The following is a 19533-nucleotide window of genomic DNA, read 5'->3' on the forward strand; positions in this document are numbered from 1 at the left end:
TTAAATTCTTCAGAGCATGGTAGTTACAAGACAAAACAAAACTTCTTCCTCTTGGCAATAATTGGTATTATGTTCATCAAGTGTCAATCTTTTTTTGTTTGTTTGTTTGTTTGTTTGTTTGTTTTAATCAGTTCTCCCTTTCCACAGAAATGGGCAGAGCAGCGAAAAAGGAACGAAGGAGAGGGAGAACTCCAACTTGCTATACATGTAATTGAGAACAAGGAAGGAGCAAAACAAAATAGTCCCTAATAGTTTTGTAAAAATACAATCTAATCATACTTGAATTGATGATGGCAAGTTATTCTGATGGCGTTTGCAACAACAAAAGTAATGTTTTGTTTTATGTTTAGTTTTTGAGCTGGGAACTATTGATTGCCAAGTCATTAAGGCACATCTCCAAGATTGGTTTTGCTTGGAGCTGGTGTTTTGTTTATCTGAAAGAAAAATACTGCCACTGTTGTTGACTGTTACAGACTTGTAGATGGGACATTTTATTTCTTTTGTCTCATTTCTGATTGATTTGGCAAAATGTATTGAGTACTAAAAATATTCCAATGCAGGGAACGAAGGGGAAACAGGACATGAAAGCTATGAATTGCACATTGAACGTGCACATCACTCTATTTGGCGTGACAGGACAAGGACATACTTGTATGTATGCAACAACTGGTTGAATTCCAAATTGCAGTTACAAATTCCAAAGTACAGTTACTTGTGTACATGTCAAGCAGATTGTTACTTACCTTGTGGTTTCTGGCAGGGAAAAAAAAATCATTCTTCCTGTAAAAGAACACTCACATTTCTGGGATAGAAACATAAAATCGACAAGATGGCTTGTATGTTTCCTTTATCTCTACTCTGAAATTCAAGCACTGTGTTTCACAAGATCATTTTTTAAAAGATTTTATTTATTTATTTGAGAGAGAGAAAGAGCACGTAGGGAGAGGGAAGGAGGGGAGAGGGACAAGCAGACTCGGCACTGAGCACGGAGACCCACATGGGGCTCAATCCCCTGACCCTGAGATCACAACCTGAGCAGAAACTGAGCATCAACTGTCTAATGAATGAGACACCCTGGTGCCCCTACAAGATTATTAAGCCAGTAGAATGTTCTCTGTTTTCTTGGGGTAGTCACTGAAAAGATGGAAAAGGAGCTGGAAACCATATGATTTAGGTAAGCAGTGCTGTTGTATGACCCTGAAGACCTTTTCTATCCAAGAAGTAGATTCTCTTTGAGCAAAGCTCAGTGTTTAGAAGCCAGTCTTCAGTCTTCTTTTCTTTATAGATTTTACATCTGGAGAGGAAAAGGCTATAGGAAAAAGTTGCAGAATGGCCCCCCCTCCTTTTGCACATCTTTCCCAATTTTGGAGGGCTTTGCCACACCATGAAAGAGTGACCCCAAAGAACTCAGGAAGGTCCTTTGCGCATGGAGGAAGGTTGTGGCTGGGACTTAGTCTGTCTCTACTTGACGATCACAAGGCGTGTAGGTTATGCAGGGCCCTTAGCTTCTCTGTCTCAGTGGCCTCATTTGGGGAATGGGGTTAGTGACACCAGCACAGGGTTGTATTGTCATGTACGACTCAGGAGCACGTGCGAAACGCCTTGAAAATGTGGAAGCATGTTATATGTACAACGTACTGTTCTTTGCTGCTGGAGACGCTGCAACAAACACTGAGATGCTTTCTCATGTAGGAAAACTATCTGTGGGTCATGGGGGTGAGTATTTTTGAGAAATACTGGTTTGGATTCTGTTTCCTAGAGGCCAGTGCTATCTTCTGAGTAAACATCACTACCCGACGATTTTGATCTGGGTGTTATTCTTTCCTAACTGAAAGGCAAGACAAGTGTTTTCTTCTACCCGGGGCATCTCCAGTGTTTTAAATTACAACTGTACTCTGTCATCATTTGGGGAATATTTGAGGGAAGTGGCAGGAATGAACCTTGTAAAATAATTCATACTTAAAGAGCACACTTTACTTCAGAATATCAAGTCTTGCTTTCAACTTTATAGCATCCAATGCTGGTATCATCCACTGTTTACATTTACTGTGTTTGAATTTCATGTTTTTCAAAGTTCTAGACAGGCAGAAAGAGAAGTAGGAAGAAGGGGATTGCTCCGATAGCTCATTCCCAAAGCGAGATTAACACTGATGAGTCCTGTGGGAATGAAGGGTTGGCAAACAGAAGGAATGGAGGCCAGTGGTCTTGTCACCCCCACCTCAGCCCCACCTGGGTCAGAGAGTGATGACGCATACCTGGGGGCCACCCAGACAAAGGAGAGCTAAGTTCTAAAGCCATCTGTTCTCAACGTCCCCAGATACTGAGCCCAAGATGTTTCCATCCTGAATGTGACTCATCCGAACTCCAAGCTCTGTGACTTCACTCCCTTCAGTTTCTCCACCTTGACTTCAAAACGTCTCTCAATGTTCAAGCACAAATCAGGTCTTCAAGCGCGAACCCGAATAATTTGATAAAAATGTGGTGTGATACGCCTGACCATTCTGTCCTTCCTCAGTGTGTGGTCTTAGTCTGTTTTAGGACTGAAGGCTAACTAATGGCAGCTCTGAGAGACCTCCGCAGGATTCATGAGTCTCATGGGAGACACAGCTTGGAGAAAGGGAGGGTCACCTTTATCTAGTTGGAAATAAATGTGAGAGTCTCCCAAACACGAACCCAGAACGTTATTAAAAACAAAGAAAGAAGCTCTGCCAAGAATGTCACCCAAGCAAATAGCTCAAGGGCCAGTCTTCTGGGACTGATAAAATCACGTACATGTGCTTAAAGCCTGTAGGAATCCTCCTGTGTCACAGCTGTGCACTAACTGAGTTTACTGACCCCAAATACCAAGTATGAGAATAAACCTTCATAGGAATGAGCTCGAAGCCAACAGCAGGCTTGGCGGGAAAGACAAAGGGGTGGGTAGGTTTCCTTCCCCCCAAATCTGTTTTAGATGCTCAGCAATGGGGCAGGACTGAGGTTGAGGAGAAAAGATATGAATAAAGGTAGCTACTGGTGATAATTCATTTTTGAAAGGAAAGTGCCCAGATGCGGAGGTTTTATCTGTAAATGCAATCTCAGCTACGGTGGCTATGTCAGACTTTGACAGGATACTTTGGGTCACTGTTCCTCTAGGTGCTTTTCTCAGAGAACAAATTTATCATCCATCTTTGTGGCCTGTTTTACGTAAACAACTGAGATAGACTTCTAGGGGACAAAACTAGAAACAAGAAGAATTATCTAGAATAAGTCCTTACAAGGAGTAAAGTATTCTATTCCTGGGCAAGTTCCCCTTCTCTCTGGCTCTCACAGGTCATGAACACTAGGCTTTGTTCCCCCACTGAGCACAGAGCACCCCGAGACTCCCTGATTCATGAGCTGACCTAGAACTTTCGCACGGTCTGGCCAGGCCACAGATACTTAAGTAGAAATGCCTACTTTCAGTTAATAATTGCCCAAATAACTACCCAAAATAAGTATGTAAGCTCTTCCCAGGATACCTGTTCAAACTATATGATACTTTTGTTAGGACAGAAATCTAGCTTTCCTTCAGTATTGAGGGAACACATTGAGAGCAAATATTCGGCCCCAATATTCCAAATATTGACTTCTTGGTTTTTCTTCTTCTTTTCCCTTTTTTATTTTTTTTTCAGTTCAAGTGGGTATGTTGTTTTTTATTTTTTAGAAAAGTATTTTTTTATAAAGAGAAAAAAATGAATGTTTTGAAAGGCAGTTTTCTATTGTTCGCCTGTTACAATAAAGGAAGACACTTGAGGGTGGAGGAGAATAAGTAGTGAGTGAACTAATAGCTCACGTTGTTATCAGATTTAATGAGCTCCTCCTGAGTTTCAGGTAGATACCGGTACTCACTCAGGACATGCAAGCAAAGGATGGTGTTGTTAGTCCCATTGATAGATAAGGAAACCAGGCTTCAGAGACAGGAAATAAGATCCTACAGAGGAGGAATGTGGATTTGAACTCACAGTGTTTTCTGACAAGCTTGTGTTTTCTCCCACTTTACCACGTTTCTTCTCCACTTACTATGTTTATTAAGATAAGTATTTTCTTTTATGAACAGAAAGGACATGAAGGAGCCATGTTTTCTTGGAAGTGATTAGCTGGGGATGATCCTTCACCTTCTCTCCTCCTAGTGGCTGGTGTCACCCTGGATTGAAAACCTCAAACACCAAGTACAACCCCTTAGCCTTTTCAGATTTCCAGCCTCCATCATCCTACCTTTGGCCAGCCAACTTCCTGTGATACGGCCCAACCCTACATTTCCAGTCCTTCTGTCATGATTTCCCTCCAGGCATGCAGGACGCAGGTCCACCAAGTGACTAGGGTCCTCTCTTATTCTCAGCTCTCCCACTTCCAAGACTCTTCTGGAACCGCCAGCTCTCCCAGGGAGACCCCTCCCCCCCCCCTTCCATGTACACCAGCCTCACTCCTGCCTCTTTGCCCAGCCCTCCTCAGAGTCTTCCCTTACTTCTCACGGCTGGAAGCAATTTCTCCCTCTCGTGAACGTTCATAGCCTTCTGTCTGTATGTTTTGCATACACTTATCACTTTTCACATTGTAATATGATTTCTGACATTTGACTCTTCTCTCACCCTTTAGGGCCAGGGTAGGATCTATACCAGATTCACCGTAATCCATAGAGCTCAGCTTTTCCTTGTAAGGATGTTAGATTTAGAAGAACTGTATATTTAAAGAGGACATCTAGCTAAATTTGAATTTCAAATCAAGTATCCTTTTTAAGTATAATATTTGAATATGCACAATATACTTCATGGAACATCCTTATATTTAAAAAGTCTTCATTCTTTATCTGAAATTCAAATATAAGTAGGTAGCCTGCATTTTACTGAGGAACCTTACTAATAGATGCTCAACACATTGTTTTTAAATGAATGGATTTCATCCTAGTGATCCAAGTCTGTGGTACCTTTAGCACTTACTAAACTAAGCTCAGAGAGTCATAACTGATATATTTGGAAAGGATCATGATGGTAATTGAGCTCGACCTTCTTGTTTTAGGATTATTTTAAAAAATGGGATCTCTCCAAGACTTGCTCCAAATCATGCAACTAACTGATGTTCTTGTGTACACGTCATGGAAACTGGAATAGATCACCAAAGTTTCGGAGAGAGCTAAGGATGGAGAGAACTTGAACCTCATGTCTGTACGTGCTCAGTGGCTCCTTTGGGATCTTCCATTTACAACTGTTTTAGCCCCTGTTTTACTGATCTTTACGTCTCTACACATTTGCACGTTGTTTCAAACTGCAAAGTCTTAAGATTCAGGGACCGTCCTGTCTGTCTGGTCACTGGTCAAACCTGCCTGCTAAATTGAATAGAGTTATGAGAAGACCCCAGATAGACATCAAGAGAATGGGGACGAACCTCAGTAAAGTGATCAGGCCCTCGTTTCGGCCCCTCCCACTCTGGCAGCACCTCCTCCCTCTCTCCCTGCCCTTTGGAGACTCAGCCCAGCCCACCCGGCTTCTGTCCTTGGTGGGCCTCCTCCCTCCCTCCAGCACTTCTTCCTCCCTTCAGAGCCCTCCTGCTTTCTCTTAACTGCCAGGCGGAAAAAAGAACCTGACAAACTCATCTGAATATGGATTTAGCGGGCTTAATGGGCTCCTCCTCCCAGGATCAGCTTAAATGTCCTGCTTTGTGTGAAGACTATTGATTCCCCTGGAGATTCCCTGCTTCCTCCTGGGAGCTGTCATCACATTCCTTCCTTCCTTCCTTCCTTCCTTCCTTCCTCTCTTTCTTTCTGATTTTATGTATTTATTTGACAGAGAGGGACAAAGGGAACACAAGCAGGAGGAGTGGCAGAGGGAGATGCAGGCTTCTCGCCAAGCAGGGAGCCTGATGCGGGGCTTGATTCCTGGACCCTGGAATCAAGAACTGAGCTGAAGGCAGATGCTTAATGACTGAGCTACCCAGCTGCCCCTGTCACCACCTATCAGCCCTCTGGTATCCTTCTTCTCTAGTTGAGGTATAATTAGCCGTTCATAAACATGCACGTGCCCAGAGGCACACGTGCGTGCGCGCGCATGCGCGCGCGCACACACACACACACACACACACACAATGACCTCTTCAAGGACATGGACCATATCTTCTACACACTTATACTGCCCACATCTAATACAACGTCCATCTAATACTAGGCAATCAATATACATTTGTTAGATAAATATTTTGATAAATTTATGGAAATGGGATACCTACGTCTAGAACAGCCAGTATAATGACTCTTTAATGATTAGAAGCTCAAACACTGAAAACAGCCACAAAAGACAACTTATTTTGGTCTCATGTTTTAACAAGCCGTCTTCAGTTATGTCTAGCAGTCAGGCCTTGAGATTCCTTCTAAGAATAGGATCATTACTGGCTCAGGAGTGTTTACAATGCCAAGCACTATAAATCCTAAACTGTTTTGTTTCTTTAAATTATTGCCTCCAACTATGCTATTTTGAATCTCTCTCTTTTGTTTCTTTAATCGCATCTTGGCAGATTCCACAACTTTTGGGCCACTTTCAATCATTAAAACATAGATTTACCAATTCAAAACAGGAGGAGAGAAAGTGAAGCTCTACCCCTACCCCCCTCTCTTCTTTCTAAGCCCATTTTCTTTGAAGCTGAAGGCAGGAAGGAGGGACAAGAGACTCAGAGTTCATCCTACAAAACCAGCTGTATTCTGGACCAACATGGAAGGCATTTCTGGAATCCCCCTGGTTTGAAGTGGCTCTCCTTTGCTGGTGGTTTCTGTGGATGTGGTGGTCTCTGTAAGGAAGGAACACTTAGTTTCTTGGAGAGGTGTTCAGTTGTCCTCAGGCTAGACTAACTCCACCTCTGATGTAATATTTTTGGGAGGATGAGGGCTCCCTGCCTTGGTCCTATGGCTGCTTAAGCTGCTCTAAAGATCCTGCCCCCGACCCAAACACTCTATCCTTTCATTTGGAGCCTCAGATTTCATATCATGGGTTCTCTTCCCAGGAATTTATTTCGGTGCTGTTGAGCCCTGCAGGTACAGGCTACACCAGCGTACCTTCCGTATTCATAATGTCTACAAAAGAAATAGGCACTTTCTGCCATGTTACAAACATGTTCTTACTCTGGATTCCTTGTCAGGTTGTCCTAAGGGTTCTCTCCCCACAGTGATCTACTGTTCTCCAGTGGGAGCTCTATGGTGGGCCACAGGTTCTACAGATCTGCGAGGGAGAAGAAGACAGAGTCTCCTGTTGGTGGGCACCTCCATTTTTGCTTGGGATTCTCTTGTGGCATACGCCCCTTGACCATCCTCTCAGGCAGCTCTCCTTAAGTAGGATCACTGGTCCTCAGCTGGTCAGCTCTGAGAGATGCTCTGGACTGGCATCACTGGACGTGGCACCCCCAGTGCTGGTCTAGAACTGCCTGCAGAGCTAACTAAGGTGGACTCTGTCACAGGGCTCCCTGTGTATTCACCAAGTGCCTAGTTTAGAATTCACAGACACTGTCAGTCCTGGGGAAATTTAAAGTAATCCTCCAGGCTCGGTTGCATAAAACCCCATTCTTTTTCTTCCATGAAAGAGATCCAAAGAGTCACCAGTTCAATTAACTTTCTGTTTGTTCATTCTGAAGTTATCCAGACTGCTTTTTAAGAGCACAGTTTCTAAGAAAAATAAAGTGGATCATACGGATTCAGCATGTTGCACTCAAAGAGCATTAGTAATATAAAAATAATAAGTAATTAGCGCTCAGTTTTCCAAAGTATGAATCCAGGAACTGTACTGTGCTCCGAGGGGAGCTGGCACATTTGTCCTGGCTTGAGCCTTCAGGCTATTTATAGACCTTGCGCAGGAAGGCTTTTCGTTCATGATGTTGTGATCCATCTTCTATGGGTTAAATTGTGTTCTCCAAAAGAGGTGTATTGACGTCCACATCCACAAAAATCTCAGAATGTGACCTTCTTTGGAAACAGGGTCTTTCTGGGCACAACCAAGTTAAATGAGATCATTAGAGTGGCCCTTACTCCTATATGACTGGTGTCCGTGAAAGAATGGGAAACTGGGACACGGACGCACATACACAAAGAATGTCATGCGAAGATAAAGGCAGAGATTGGGGTGGTACATCTACAAGCCAAGAAAAACCAGACACGGCAGCAAACCGTCAGCCTCTGGGGAGAGGCACAGAATGGACCCTTCTTCATAACCTGAGAAGGAACCAATACTGTTGACACCTTGATCTTGGACTTCTGGTCTCCATACTGTGAGACAATGAGTTTCTGGTGTTGAAGCCAACCTGTTTATGGTACTAGCTATGACAGCTCTAACACATAACACGTTTTTTCTTAATCTCTTAATTTCTAAACTCATATACCAAGAGCCCTCACCTCCCATTTGGGAGCAACAAACACCATAGGAGGTGAGGCTAAAGCAGAGGGCAGGGCTACTGGGAGTCTGTGGCCGGGCTGCCCAATGAGTGGTCCTCCCACCCTTACCTCTCCAGCCCCTGCTACCTCTCTCCCTCATCTGCTTTCTGAGAGATGTCATCATCTAGGAAAAAACCTTTATTTTCCCTGAAATGAAATTATTTCCCCCAACTCAAATGTAGAATTCTACATTGGCAAAGCGGTAAATAACTGGGAACATAATAAATAAAATATTCATAGTATTATTTGTGAAATAAAAATGAGAATCTTTGTCTTTTTTTTAAAAACCTATCTAGAAAAGGCCTCCATTTCACTAAGAAGGAAACAGAAATAATAGGCAAAATATATGGTTTCTCTCTTCTTCTCCATACCCGCTCCACCCCCTGGTTCCTGGCACAGAGCTTTTAAAACCTTGTAACATCCTAAGCAGTACAAACACTAGGAGCATCTTTTGTTCTTGTTTTTGACCCTAGTTCCTGACATGGGGCTCCTAAATTCCTTAGAATTTCTTGGGTGACAGGAGTTATCTTTTATTCTAGTGAGGTGACTCTGGGTGGGCTCTGGATGGCTTCAGAATTGAGCTGGTCATCAGAAAGACCAAGTCATGATTAGAAGCTTAGAACTTTTCAGCCTTTCCCCCATTCTTAGGGCCGGGAGAAGAGATGGGGATCGAGTTAATGATCAATCATTCCTATGTGATGAAGCCTCCATAAATATTCCTATACGATGGGATTCCGAGAGCTTCTGTTTGGTGACGGTAGTCACTCATCAGGAGGTGGCACCCCAACCTCATGGGGCCAGAAGCTCTTGCACTTGGGACCACCCTAGACCTCCTTCTGTGTGTCTCTTATCACATCCTTCATTACGCAGTAAATGGGTAAATGCGTTCCCCTTAGTTCTTTGAGCCATTTTAGCAAATTATTGAACCTGTTGAAGGGGTCATGGAAACCCCAATTTATAGCTATTGGTCAGAAGCACAGGTGTCAAACCTTGGACCTATATGATTGGTATCTGAAGTGGGGCAGCCTTATGGGCTGGGTTCTTGTGGGATTTGATGCTAATCCCTGGTAGTTAGTGTCAGAACTGAATCGAACTGTAGGTCACCCAGTGGGCATTGTAGAATTGGTCAGTGTGGGGGGAAAACCCACACATTTGGTGACTGGAATTGCGATAGAATGTTGAGAGGAGAAGCAGAGTCTTTCCTTTGCACTGGCCTAGAAAAGAATAGAAAGTTAAAACAATATTTTGCACTGGTAATATGTCCTAATTTTTGGTCCTGAAAATATAGCGTCAGACACAAACAAGTTTTCAATGAATTCCCACTGACACACAGTATATTTATAGTCTATACAAAATCTTTGTAATGCTTGTTGAGTCTGCTTTATCCTGGAGTTAGAAGCTTAGTTCTAGCCAGGTGGTTTGCTACTCTGCTTTCTGTCTCCATGCTTAAATGAAAACATAAGAGGTTAAATAGAATGTCCACATTCTCCCACATGAGTACACACTTGCTGTGGTTAGGGGAGAAATAAAGTGACTTCAAGATAAATAATTCCTTGTCAGTCAAGGTAAAAAAATCCCTTAGCAGAAGACAGTTGGTTTGTTCCCAAGAAATAAGGTCAAAACTGTGTAAACATTATGATTAGGAATTTCTCATGGAAAGCAAATAGTGGTTTTCTTAAGGAAATCAATTCTTGGAGTAGGAGAATTTATTAAATGTGTTTTGTTTTAGTTAATATTAATCCCCGGAGAAAAACCCCGAGAGGAGAGCGTGCCAATGAGCAGAACCAGAAGCAAGTGGCAATCAACAAATGGCGATTCTGTGAGGCTTCCTTTTAAGACAAAGGAAGAGCCCGGGAGAGCCTAGGACTTTGCTCTCTTTGGAGTGATGGTATTCCTAGAGAGACAGGGAGACTTGGAAGCTGCCAAATTGTGGAAGAAGAGGGTTAGGTATGAGATAATATCTACCTAGGACATCGCTGAAGACCTAGAATCTTCTTGTGAGGCTCCCAACCCACCAACAACGCCTTCAGAGGGTCATGATCCCTGGAACAACACAAAGAGGCCAAGAAGTTGGGTGAAAGGATCCATCAACTAAACCCGAAAGGAGCCACTCAATGCCCCATAGCCCCTCTCGTTGGTTGTGTGTGTGTGTGTGTATATTGCAGGGACGTGGGAGAGGATAGAAGGTATCTAGGGATGCAGGCCTTGCTACAAGTACCTAGGGATACCAGCTGCAGAGCGGAAAGAGAAGGGGTCTGCTGCACAGGCTACAGGAATCGGCCCTGACCCTACCGCTACGCTGCAGGGGTTCATAGGTGGTGCAGTGGAGCAGCGCGGGGCAGGTCTCCTACCATGAGAGTACTTGGGTTCAACGTTCAGCTCCCTGATTTCCTAGCTATATGACTATGAGTAAATTGTTAGTTTCTTTGGTGATTTTCACTTTTGGTTTTTCATCTGAAAATGGGCATAGAAACTACTTCATGCAGCTGTTAGCATGCAGAGGAACTGGTACCTGGGACATTTTTTTGTAAACGCAATTTCTTACTATTAAAGCACCACAAACAAAAGATATTAAAAATGAAATATATCATAATGGGCTATCCTAGCAGCAATATTCAGTATGAATTTTGACTCTATGTGGCCAAACTCTTGTTTACCAGGTTGAGTCTGCTTAATAAGTAGTGGATGAAAACTGACAGTGAAATTTTTCTAAATATCAAGGATGAAATTAGATACTATTATTTCGTACTTACACCAAAATTTTTCTTACACCAAAATTTTTCTCTCTCTTGAGAGAAAGCAGAATTAGGGTCTATGAAAAGATGTTGGGAACTCAGAAGTGATTTCCCTCTCAGGCTTCACTAAACAGTCTATATTAGACTTACTCTAAATAACAGAAGTCACTAGCATTAAGGGACTCATAGGAATGACAATGTGATACTAGAACTTTGACAAAAGCTGTTTATCCCCAGAGTTTTCTGATTTGTGCTATTCTGTCATTACTGGTTTTATTGTAACTTTCTCTTCCAAAATTTGTTATGAATGATTAATTTTAACATTATTATTCTTTATTTTTTTCAATGTTTTATTTAAATTCCAGTTATTTAACACATAGTGTGATATTAGTTTCAGGGGTAGAATTCAGTGATTCATCCCTTGCATACAGCACCCAGGGCTCATCACAACAGGTGCCCTTCTTAATACCCATCACCCATCTAGCCTGTCCCCTACCCACATCCCTCCATTATGTTCTCCTATCACTGAGAGTCTCTTTTCTGGTTTGCCTCTCCTCCCCTCCTCGTCTACTTTGTTTCTTAAATTGATTAACATTAATATTCTTTCTCGTGACTCTCACGAGCTCCCTTGAAATAACTGGAAACACTACAAGATATTTTAATGACAACACTGGAAATACCCAAGGCATGAAAATTATATTTGGAAAAAAAAAGTCACATTGAACAAATATTTTTATCAATGTCGCATTAGTTTGGGCTATTAACCCCTAAGGTACTCTATATTAACATCTATATTAACGTCTTGTGTTAAAACAAGACGTTGGTGTGAAAGGTGGTGAGGAGGATCCTAGAGGGGTTCGAGTATAACATGCCATGTGTTTTCTCTCTTGGATCTGGTTTAGAGCTCATCAAAAATGAGCAGAGGACATGTGTTTTATGGTTTCAAACTAAAAATGCCATTTGAATCCACAACAAATATTATGTTTAAACCATTGCAAATGTAGAGTTCAGTTCCCAAATCCACTAACAAAGATGAACACAACTGAGGGATGAAGTACATCAATGGGTCTGGAATGATTAAAAGATAATCAAAGCAGACAGCTACTTTGACTTCAATGCTGTTTTTCTTAAGCCTGAACTCTGCACATGTATTTTAAAGTCAATAAATTTAGAATCTAATTTTTCCCCCTAGAACATTGTGTTTGATGTTTATCATTCTACTTCCGTTGACTTTCAAGGGGCACAAGGTTAACGTTAATACAACCACGCCACCCAGTGAACATGCCATGCATACAGAAATGTTACTCGAATTTGCTATTTTCTTTAAATATTCACACATTTTCAGTAGCTCTATAGCCCCAAACTTTTATATCAAATTATACACAAAACAGAATTCAAAAATCTATAAAAGCATTGTATATTTTTAGTTATTCATTTTAATTAACTATGGTTAAAATGTGCAAAGGATATTCCAACACTTGTGCAAAGGGTTTTGCATATCAGATATAACCTGTAATGTTGCTGAGAAATAGATGTTAGATAACATTGTTTTCTCTCTTATGAAATGTTAGGGAGGCATAAAACTACGACACTCCTTTGCACTAGGTGTTATCTACATCTCTGGATATGTAGCTTCAAATATTGTCTGAAGCCTTTCATAATTTTACTTCAGTGGGCTACTCATGATTAGTCATCATTTTAAAGAACTGAATAAATATTATTAAGTGATTTAAATAATGGCATCAGTGATGCAACAAATCTGTGAATCAGTTCGTGTGATGTGGTCAAAAATGCTGTCATGATTTCAGAGAACATTACCATCCTAGCTTACACTGACCAGACCGTAGTCAGAGTGTGGTTTTCAGTCTAATGTTCAGAAAAGTTGAGTAGAACACTTTTTTGGCCATCCTTTTATTTTTCCTAAGAAATGTAAGCACATAGAGGGGGGACCATAAGTATATATAATCAGAATCTCCTTTTACTCTGACCCAGCCTCCCCTTTTCCCTCCTTAGAGGCTACTATTACTGTTTTCTCGTGTTAGATGAACCTTTTTTTTTTTTAGATGAACCATTTTTTAAAAGTAGCTCCTTTGAACAACCAACATTAACTGGGTGCTCCGTTTGTGCCAGACGTGGTGTTAGGTGCTTGGGAATCAAGTCATTAAGAATAGCCCTGGACAGTCATTGAGACAGACATGAAACAGATCATTTCAGTATAATAGAAACTTTTATTTATTTACTTATTTCTATGTATACAAAGAATCCACGGATCTCTTCCAAATGCCGTGGATCTGGACATTTTCATGTGTATCTCCCACAGGCGCGTCTTGAGTTTGACATGCCTAAACCTCAACCACCGCTCACCACCAAATGAGTTTCCCTCTATAAATCAGAATGACACCCCATTTGTCTGGGTGCTGGAGTCAGAAAACTCTCACGGAACGACATTTATCAAGCACCTACCCTTAAGGACCTGTACTAGGCTATAAATATATGATAGCTGGACTCAACCTCAGGTCCCTGGGATCATGACCTGAGCCGAAGGCAGATGCTTAGCGACTGAGCCACCCAGGTGTCCCCACCACTTCTACTTCTTAAATACCTTTGGGATCTGTTCCCTTCACACTGGCAATACCCTGGTACAGGCTGCTGTCTTCATTCCTCTGGATTACTATAATGATGTCCCAGCTGGTTTCTCTCCCTCTTGAACTTGTTTCCTTGCCACTCCTGAATTCCATTTTTCTCAGACTAGCCAGAATCATCACCTAAAATATAAACCTGGTCATGTCAAAATCCTTCAAGCTTTCTATCATCTTTAGTAAGAATCCTTAACATGACTAGAATATCCATGATCTGGTCCCTGTATACCTCCTCAGCCCTGTATCTGGAATCTGTGTTCCTAGACTGTGCTCTCCTCTCCTGAAAGGGCCTTCAACAGCTCTACCTGCAGCACCTGTCTCGCCTCCCTTCTCTCCCCCCGCCCCCATCTGTTAAAGCTGGCCAATTCCCAGATATTCTCAAGCATGGAGCCGATCAGGCGGAACTGCATTCTTTTAAAACGTATTTTTATTACCTGCTACCCTTCCCTATGAGACTGTCAGGTCCATTGTTGGATGGGTTTCTATCAATCTGTTCACTATTATGTTCCTAGTATGTAGCTCAGCATCTGGCACAAAATTAGGGACTTTATAAAGTTTTTTGAATGAAAAGATGATTGCCACTAAAAGCCAGGAGGAAAGTCGACTAATTCAGACTGTAGATTGGGTAAAAACTTCTTGAAAGGCCCTCCAAAAAATAAGTAAGGATAACTAAAAGTTGGGCAAAGAAAATCAGGATAGCCCAGACAGTCAACAAAAATAAGGTCTCAAAGTATAAAACAGCCTCATGACCCGGAAGTGGGTGTGGTGGGAGGTCAGGTTGGAAACAGTGACAAGATCATGAAGTTCTTAGCATAGCAGGCTATGAAGTTAAGACTTTGCCTTGGAGGTGATAAGAAAGATGGATGGAAGAAATATATGTAGACAAGTGAAACGTTTAGATTTACATTTAGGACTGATCATTATGGCTCCTACTTACAAGATGATTTTGGGGGTATGGGCAGGGGTGGTAAAGCTAGAAACAGCACTAAGGTAATGGAAATGAAAGGGATAAACTAAAGATGGAGTGGTTCATGCACCCTCCCAAGTGGATCTATCTAGAAGTCAAGGAAATTATTGGAGTCACCAAGAGGACATGACCACTGGTTGACCTGTAAGCTGGACACTGGCAGCTGGAGGCTCCTCACTCCATCCCCCGTTCTAGGAATGGGTGTCCAGCTTGACTTCTCTGCACCCAGAGGCTGCTCCAAGGACACAGCCTTGAGATAGTGATGTACTGTTGAGACCCATCTGGATTGTATACGTGACTGAAAGATATAAACTTTCAAGATTTGGCAGGCAAGTCAGGAGATCTCCTCTTGCAGCCACCCAAGACAAGTCGTGTATAGAAGTTCCTTTGCTTATCCAACCCGCTACCTACCAATCCAGCATGGCCTACCTCTTTCTTTTGCCTTGCCCTGCCGTCCAACTATGGGCCTGGTTTCAGAATACATCTAGGAAGGCCCCAAGGAACTTGTCAACCCATAGAAGTGAAAGCCTGAATCTCAAGGGAGAAGTCCGGAACAACAGTAGTTTTAGGCTTCGTGAACAAACGGATTAAAACAGTGAGTGGATGATACTCCCAAGGAGAAAACACAGACAAAATAATAGTAACAATGATGACGATGATAATGATGTTGGAATTCACACTATTTAAAGAGAGGAGAGAAAGAGCCAGCTAATTAGTATGAAGTAGCAAGAAGAAAAAGGAGCAAAGCAAAGGGAGTTAGGTTTCAAGGAGGGACTGATCAGTGGTAGTAATACAGCTGAGAGGCCTAGAAAGAGAACCACTGATCAGCAGCCCAGGCAAATGAGTAAGAGGAAGGTACGCGAGGCAGGGACGGACACGGGGACGCAGGACCTTAAGGTGTGTGTTGCATAACGGCTTGAACTTTCTCAGTTAACCTGAAACAAGGCGACTACTGGACATGTGTGTGGCCCCTGGAGAGCCTCTGTTCCAATCCATGGGTGCCCGACGGCAAGCAGGGAGTAGAATCCAGCTTCGTATTTTTGCCCATTTCTACCACCCTAGATTAAGTGAACCAAGTTTTTGGCCTTACTGATCTGCTAAAAACAAAGCAGAAGCGACAATTTGGAACGCCTCACTTTAAAAAGAGATCTGTTTATTTTAACCTAAAGTAGAAGCTACCACTGAGCACCACCTGCACTAACGGGGAGGTCCCAGCTGCAGGCTGTCGCCGTCTCACTGAGCACCCCCATCATGTCACTCGAAGGTCTGCTCAGTCCTTGCAGGTCTGTCATCCAGCCTGGAAAGTGCAATCTGGAAAGGGAACATGGAATTAAACTGAGATCAGAAACAGGTATAAAAACTGTAGATGCTTGTGAATGTGTTACGGGCTTAAAAATACCTTTCGGACTACACTAGTCACCTTCTCATAAAGACGGGAGTTGGGGCTGGGAAGGGGTAGTTTGTGAGAAGGCACTGAAAGCTCTGAGGAAACCAGACTGTCAAGAAGCAGGAGGTGAGCCGAAGCTGGAGACCACAAATGTGTCATATGCCCCTGTTTACTGTTTCCTTCAGGGAGCCGAGCTCGGGACTTGTGGGATGCATTCGGAGCCACAGTTTTGACAGGCACCTGGGTCAGAGGCCTTAGACACAGGGAGTTTGGATGCTGATAAACCCTGCTGTCTAGGCTGGGAAGGGAGGCAATGGCCTGAGCACTGACAGGGAAAACGAAATAGAAGAGCAGATACAGATCATGTGAGGGTGTCCGGGTGCAGAAAACCAAGACGCCACAGTCATAAAGAATACTAGGTTCAATATTCTGCCATGGGTAGTGTCTTTATGGAGGACGATTAAAACTCTAGAAAGTCTAAGTTGAGGTTTCTGCCATTCCACCCTCCACTACCTCACACTACCCAGTGACAGGCAACTGTATTTTTTAAAAAGTCATATTTATCCTTAGATAATGTCAACACCCATTAGCCCTTTCATACTTTTAATTCTAATAGAGCTATCAAAATTGCCACACCTATGGTAAAATCATCCCCCAATCAAACCATTATATTGTAAAGTTGTCTTGTTTTTCTTCCCATCGGGTCCATTCTATTCGCGGGCCACATACAGGTCGCTCTTGTCTTGTCTGGATTCTCAACAGTTCCGATATTTGTTGAGTCCTTACCACATGCACAGGGACCAAATACAAATAATAATCAAAATAACAGCTAATTCTTACGGAGTGCTCACAGTTCTGTTGGGCACTTAACACGAACAAATTCATTTAATCTTCATGACAACCTACGGATGACGTAAGAGCATTATCTCCATTTCGCAGAGGTGGAAAGCCACTTAGGTGAAACCATTGCCTGAGTCCACATCGGCAGTAAGTAGTGTGTCCTGAAATTCAAACCCAGCTACCGATTCCAGAGCCGTGGCCTCCACCCTTAGGTGTCTCCCCTTTCCCTGCCTCCAAGATGTGCTCCAGGGGAGGGTAAGTGAGCACAAGTAACACATTTGATTCGGCAACTGCCAATAAAAGGTCTTCCCCCCCCCTCCTTTCCTCACTGACTCTCTGAGATCTTTAAAAGTCGACTGTCCTCACCTCTTTTTGAGTTTTTACTACATTGTGACTTTGAGACTTAACCTAAGTACACGGACTTAAGGAAAAAGAAGCCCTAAACCACTTAATAGGAACCGTATTTTTGTTAGACACGGGCGTCCACTTCTCTATCAATACTCACTAAAAAGCACCAGCATTTGTCTACTTCCAACACAATTTTTCTAACGTGACGTTTCACTTTCTCCAGTCCAGAGGCCCCATCCAACACAGGACCTCCACCAGCTCCCGCAGTCGGACGCGACTCCCACTCTGGCCTCCAAAGCCCCAAACCCAAGGAAACCTCACGAGCGCTCCACCGACGCTCGTCCGCTCCCGCCTTGCGCGGCAGAAGGCGGACTGGGGTCACGTATGAAGCACCTTTCACCCGGGGACGTGCACGTCTGGGGCACCGTCGGCGTCGGGAAGCACCTGCCGGGCCGGCTGCTGTGGAGAGACGCCGGAGGCAGGGAGAAGCTAACAATGAGGAGGCCTGGCTTCTACGCCCAACAGGGCGGCTCCTACAAGCCGCGAACAAACCCCTTCCAGCCCCGTCCGCCGAAGAGCCTCAGCTTCCTTTCGCCTCTCCCGGCCGTGCTTCCCCACGCAGAGTACGGGGACTGGGGTCTGATAGCGGTGGTGCTGCTTGGGGGCCCCTCATCCGCTCTCCCTTCTCACCCTGAGCTTCGCTCAAGTCTCTACAAACTGTCCATCTGCTTTTGCTCCCAACCTCGGGCCCCAGACGGGCTCCGTGGTGCGGAAGAAGCGGGCGGCGGCCATACCCTCTGACTTCCCAGCCCTTCCTGCCAGCCGCGGCACTCCCACTTCCGGTGGAATCCAGGTCCGACTAGACGCCGACGCCGCGAAAAACGGTTCCGGCCCCAGCCCGGCGCCCTCTCTCGCGGCACAAGCCCCACGCGCCTCGAGTCTATTGAGCCTTACCGGCACCCGGCGCGGCAGCCGAGGAGGAAGTGGGCTGGGCGGAGGGGGCGGGACTTCCAGAAGGCGGCGGCAAGTTTGAAAAGAGACAACCGTCGGTGGTGGATGTCTGTTGACTTCTGACCGGGCCTGCGGCAGCGCCGGAGCTCTTCGTCCTCCGGCGGGCGGCCGGCTGGCGCGGTGAGGGAACGCGAGCAGACGCGGGAGGACGGGAGCCGGAGGGCGCCGTCCCTCCGGAGGCGCGGGCAGGAGCCCACACCCGGGCCTGGCAGCGTCTCGGGGGCGCGCAGCGCTGGGGGGTCTGGCGGAGCCGGCCCCGGGAGATGCGGTTCTTCAGTTTGGTGTCGGTCCCAGAAACAGCCCGAGCTTAGTTCCCGCGAAACGACGAGTGTTTGTTGCCCCGTAGACCGTGTGAGCAGAAACTCGAGCTGAAGCTGGCCCGTCGAAGCTTGTGTTCCTATGTTTTGAGCCCATTGATCTGGAAGGCGGCGGGATCGAGGCGCTCGGCAGCTTCGCACACGTCTCCGCTGCGCACGCATCGCTCGGCCGCACTTAGATCAACCCAAGATTCGAAGGAAAAGGGCGGTGTGTGTACGGCCCTCTGCGCGCATAGCACCTTCATTTTCCCTGAACGAGTTCAGGGAACTTTTTACTTGATTTATTAAGGTCGTTTTGTTTAGTCTTTGCCTCCCGGAATTTTGATTTCATGAACTAACTTGTTTTAGCAAAACGAAGAGTGTAGGATTGAACAGGTTTCTGTCAGCATCCACTCCGTGCAGCTGCTGGGGGCTGCGAGTATGCAGAAACCAGAGGGATAACGAGCCGTTGGTACCACCCACTTGCCAGGCGGGCTGAGGGTCACCCTAGTATATGACTAGGTTGTTTATGTGCTTTATGCCACTAGAGACCTCCTACCGTTCAGCTGGAAGGCATTTTCCCTCACCTCCCCAAAATGCCTTGGAACGGAAATTGTACTATCACAGAAAGAAAGAAATTGGATATGGGAGATGATTCCAAAAAGGAACCCTGGGAGTTTGGGAAACATCTTGGAGGAGACTAACTGGAAACAGAAAATTCATTGATTTATTAAATATTGGAGTGTTTTCGAAACCAACAGAAAAAAATTGAATTTGATGTGGAGGGTAGGGTTACTGGAGTATTTTTGTAAAGATGTTACATGGTGCATTTGGTGTTTGTAAGGATTGATCTGATAGAGTGTGCAAGACACATTAGAGAAGGATGTG

The 19533-nt window shown here is 44.2% G+C and overlaps 1 protein-coding gene and 1 long non-coding RNA gene across 5 annotated transcripts in view; one reads left to right on the forward strand and one right to left on the reverse strand.

Moving 5' to 3' along the window:
• Window positions 1-15895: 15895 nt before the first annotated feature.
• LOC122918396 lies at window positions 15896-18148 on the reverse strand. Its single transcript, XR_006386591.1, has 2 exons — window positions 18029-18148; window positions 15896-17797 (listed from the first exon to the last, which is right to left on the reverse strand). It is a non-coding gene; the product is annotated as an uncharacterized LOC122918396 (long non-coding RNA).
• Window positions 18149-18346: 198 nt separating this feature from the next.
• Window positions 18347-19533, forward strand: part of NUF2 (NUF2 component of NDC80 kinetochore complex) — a 28560-nt gene continuing 27373 nt past the window's right edge. For 2 of the 4 annotated variants that reach the window (XM_044266770.1, XM_044266769.1), the window contains exon 1: window positions 18347-18469. The gene's annotated coding sequence lies outside the window, so the exon portion shown is untranslated. Of the gene's footprint in view, window positions 18470-18592; window positions 18875-19533 lie in introns of those variants that run through there. The other 2 variants (XM_044266771.1, XM_044266772.1) reach the window with 1 other exon arrangement.

The sequence above is a fragment of the Neovison vison genome, chromosome 10 (genome assembly GCF_020171115.1).
Source record: "Neovison vison isolate M4711 chromosome 10, ASM_NN_V1, whole genome shotgun sequence".
NCBI lineage: Eukaryota > Metazoa > Chordata > Mammalia > Carnivora > Mustelidae > Neogale > Neogale vison.